Source organism: Pteropus vampyrus, unplaced genomic scaffold, assembly GCF_000151845.1.
Source record: "Pteropus vampyrus isolate Shadow unplaced genomic scaffold, Pvam_2.0 Scaffold14, whole genome shotgun sequence".
NCBI lineage: Eukaryota > Metazoa > Chordata > Mammalia > Chiroptera > Pteropodidae > Pteropus > Pteropus vampyrus.
Genome location: NW_011888795.1, coordinates 12,163,456 through 12,168,613, shown reverse-complemented (window position 1 = coordinate 12,168,613; position 5,158 = coordinate 12,163,456).

Sequence of the window (5,158 nt, the reverse complement as noted above, 5' to 3'; positions counted from 1 at the left end):
AGTTATTTTACAAAGAAAAATTACATAAATATCATAATTTCCTTTTAGATGGTGTTTGTGGGTGCACATAGTGCCTCAGAGAATGTTCTTTGAACACAAATATTTCAGACAGTGGTGTCAGGATTGTCATTCCATAGCAGATGTATGTAGTAAAGCTTGTTAAGAGCAGCGTCCTTAGAAATGGGAGTGTACTTTTGACTCCATGGTCACTAAATTCATAGTACTTGCTACCTCACTGTCCATTGGTCTTCTTTCTAAGAAACTGGCTTCCACATGATGCCAACCAGGAACTCATCTTTAATGCCAAATTCTAGGCCTGCTTCAAAGATTTGGGAGCCCCCTAAGGGGAGCTTGTTGGTTCACTTTTGGGCCAAGTTGTGGAGATTATATTTCCCTAGCCAAAATATTGGGACTCATGATTCTGATAATGGGGTAGAAAAACTGAGATTGAGACCATCCAAGCAATTCTAGGGTATATGATATAGTATATAGTAGCTATAAATACAGAGCTAAGATGCCCGGAAAAAAAAGGCAGGATATAAACTGTTGTGTACTGGCTGAATTGTTCTTGGAGAGGAATCCTTATGGGAATAGTTTGATACTGGGTATTCTGTTAGCCTTCGGAACGATTTCAGCAAGAAACCAGAGGATTCTGGTTCAATTAGGACTTTGATTGAATTGAATGGATTAAAATGTCCATGGGAAGTCCATGGCTTCCAGTGTACTTTTTGAAATCCATGACCAGTATGAACTTTGTTTTTCACTCTATTTGCTAAAATCTTTTAAGCAAACTAAATGAATCTTCTTTCTGATTGTGTTTCTAACTGAATTACCACGTGCTATTTGGAAATCATAATTAGTTTTGAAATTTATATTTAAATATAAGTCGTTCACTATCACACTGATTGATCCGAGTATAGGATAAGGACAAGAGAATTCTCATGGTTTGGTCTTATTATTCATTCCAATGCCTCATCTAGTACATGGAATCCCAAATGTATCTTTTTAAAAAAAATTATTTCTTTTTTTTAATATTAAATTAGTTTCAACTATACAGTACATTGGTTAGACATCTATATAGTTCATAAAATGATCCCCCCAATTGCTCCCACCCTCCCCTGGCCCTCCACCAGCCATCATATTAATGCTAACTGCATTTCCTCTGCTGTGCTCCTCATTCCTGTGACCGACTATCAACTACTAATTTGTACTTCTTTAACCCTTCACCCCATTCTCCCAGCCCCCCATCCTCCCTCCCCTCTGTTCATCACCAATTATCCACTATATTCGTGAGTCTGTTTTTGATTAGTTTGTTCCATATGTATCTTAAAAACCCCAATTGGCATATAGAGGCTTCACTGCTTATTATTCTTCCTTCGGCTCCTCATATTTGTAGCATCTCTCACTCATTTAGGACACAGTTTTAATTTCCATGGCCACTGTGGCTTTTCTGTGCTCTCTTAAAGGAAAACCAAGGTTCCAAGGCTGATAGGTTCAAATTTGACTTTTCTTCCTAAGTGCATTTATGCATTGCCAAGATCTTACTGGTTCCTTACATGCCTTTGATTTTAATGGTTGATGCACTGCCAGTTGACCCAAGGACTGAGTAAGTACAATAATGTCAGCCCTCAAATCTGATTGTATAAATCCAGAATGGTATGCTGCTTCTCTTTGTATTTGAAGAATGTAACAAGAACAGTGCCCAGGAATCAATTTAAGAACAATAGGCTGTTGAGTTAAAGCATCATTAAGAGGTATTTTTATAATGCTTGGCATTTTTCAGTGGATGCAATGATTAGATCTAGATTCTCAGCCCACTCCTACCATGACTTACTAGGCGACCTTAGGCAAGTTACCTTAATGCTGAGAGCTTTGTCATTTGTAATGATTGGACTGGATGTTTTTCCAGGTTATTTCAAGCTCTTAAACTTATGATTATTATTATTTATGATTATGATTATGATTATTCAGTATTCTACTGAATACTTTTTAAGTTAATTCTACTTTTATGAATGAAATAGAACCACAGTGGTTCCATAAAACTCAGGGTTATACAGTAAGTCTTTTACCAAACTGATTTGAATTCCTAATTCTTTACTCACACTTGGTTTTAAAACTTCAATAATATAAAGACAACTTTTAGAGGAAAAAATATTTAGGCTCCTGATGCTGACTTAAATTATTTATTGTAAGTTGTGTAAATATTTAAGAACATAAAGTTAGACATACATTTCTGATTTTTGTAGCTTCTACTAAGTTGAAGGAAATTGATAAACATAAACCAAACTAAAAATTTAATGTAACTTATAACTTAATAAGCTGGGCGATGTTGTTTTGCTGAAACCAAATAATTTATTGTAAGTCTCGTTTGATCCTGTCTGTTATGGGGTGGGTTTCTTTGAATTTGGCATATCTAATTAATAGTACCATGTCATGACTCAGCTGTTTAACCAATTTTCTTTATTCATTTGTACTGCAACTGGGATGTTATTTGGTCTCAACTAAGTGCAAGTATATAATTTACTTACTTAATTCACCTTTCTCTTTTCTTCTTAGCTTTTAATAATTAAAGCAGTAAAACTTAGGACCAGTGTGAATGTACCACAAACATGGGCACTAAAGTCATTTTGCAGAAATTATTTGTTTGTTCATTAATAATTCAGATGCCAGATATTTCTATGTACCAGGCCCTGTTCTAAGTAGTGAGAATATAGAAGTGAATAAAAAAGAAAAAAGAAATCGTATTAATTTTAGATTATTATAAAGTGAAAATGGAAATAAAAACATTTTTATAATGAACTTGTTGACCCTCGGGAATAAGTCTGTGGCACATTTCTAAGAGATTCATGGACCCAACTTTGAGACAGTTTGCTCTGTTCAGTTTCTTTTGCATTATGAACAGTTGTTCATCCAGTTCTCTATTTCTGGAATTTTAATTTGCAAGGAGTTGCAACCTGGGCTATACTGCTAAGTTAGGGATGCATGGCAAAAGAAAAGAGTGTCTGTTCAAGATCAGAAGACTGGGATTCTTGCCTTGTTCTATCATTAGCAGATTGTTGTGACCTTGAGGAGGGCACTTAACCTCTCTGGACCTTAGTTTCCCCATCTTGAAAATTGCGAGAGGGCTCGGATCATTCATTATTATCCTTTTTGGGCAACTATAACCCTTTGAAAACCAGATGACTACTATGAAGCCTATTCATACTAACTGGCTTATATATAAGATTTTGCTTATAAGTTCAGAGGATTTATGAACTCGCACCAATCAGAGGTAACCACTATTAATATTTGGTTTTAGTTACTGCTTTTCCCCTATCTTAACAATATATTGTGAAAATCTTTCCATGTAAAAATATTCTTTAATGTAATTTTAAAGGACAGATCATAATATATTTAAGCAGTGGCTTATCTCTGGGCTTCATAGTAGATACCTGTGACTGTTGCCTTGTATTAATTCTCTGTGTTAATGGTAATGGTAACCCACATTTCTTTGGTTAACTCCTACTACTCAATTTTTAGCTATATGATTAGGTTCAGGGTGGATATGTAACCAAGTTAGAACTAGTATGATGCAAGAAGGCATTTGTCAGAACTTTTGGAAAAAGATTATTTTCGTGCTTTGGATCTGGTGGTGTTCAAATGAAAGCCGTTAAGTGGGCCAGTTGGAAGATGAAGCTGACCCTCAGAATAAGCCAACTCAAAAGATGGACTCTGGTGACACTGTTGGGGATTTTTGAGTTACAAGAGCCAATACATTTTCTTTTTGTTATACCCTTTTAAGTTGAGTTCTTGGTCACTTGCAACCTAAAGGACCCTAAATATAGGCATTTAGATTATTTTCAAAATTTCGCTTATTATAAATAATGCTACAATGAACATCCTCACTGTTAACTCTTTGGAGTATCTTTTTAGATTTTTAAAAATTACAGTTATATACAATATTGTATTAGTTTCATGTGTACAGTGTGTCGATTAGACTTTTATATATCTTATGAAGTGATCATCCTGATGTCTAGTATCCATCTGATACCATATATGGTTATTAATAATAATATACTACTGACTATATCAATGCTGTAATTTACATCCCCATGATTATTTTGTAACTGCCAATTTGTATGCCTTAATCCCTTCACTGTTTTCACTCAGCCCCACAATCCCCCTCCCATCAGTTCATTCTCTGTATCTATTACTTTGTTTCTGTTTTGTTTGTTCATTTATTTTGTTTTTAAAAATTCCATATATAAGTGAAATCATATGATATTTGTTTTTCTCTGTCTGACTTTTTTCACTTATCATAACACCCTCTAGGTCTATCCATGTTGTTATAATGGTAAAATTACATTCTTTTTATGGCTGAGTAATATTCCATTGCATATATGTACCACTTCTTCTTTATCCAGTTGTCTATTTATGGATACTTAGGTTGTTTCTATATCTTGGCTATTGTAAATAATGCTGCAATGAACATAGGGGTACACATATCTTTTTGAATTAGTGTTTTGGATTTCTTTGGCTAAATGCCCAGAAGTGGAATTGCTAGGTCATAGGGTAGTTCTATTTTTTATTTTTTGAGCGACCTCCATAATATTTTCTAGTGGCTGCACCAATTTATAATCCTACCAACAGTGAACGAGGGTTCCCTTTTCTCCACATCCTCACCAACACTTGTAGTTGATTTTTTGGTGATGGACATTCTGACAGGTGTGAGGTGATAGCTCATTGTGATTTTAAATTGCATTTACCTGATGATCAGTGATGTTGCACATCTTTTTATACATCTTGGCCATCTGTATGTCCTCTTTGGAGAAATGTCTATTTGGATTCTCTGCCTATTTTTTAATCATATTTGTGTGTGTGTATGTGTGTTAAGTTGTATGAATTCCTTACATATTTTGGATATTAACCCCTTATCAGATGTATCATTGGCAAATATCATCTCCCTTTCAGTAGGATGTCTTTTTATTTTGTTGATGCTTTCCTTCATTGTACATCTTAGTTTGATGTAGTTCCATTTGTTTGTTTTTTCTTTTGTTTCCCTTGCCTGAGGTGATATATCCAAAAAAAAAAATGTCGCTAAGATTAATGTCAAGAGTTTACTACCTATGTTTTCTTCTAGTTTTATGTTTTTAGGTCTTACATTTAAGTCTTTGATACA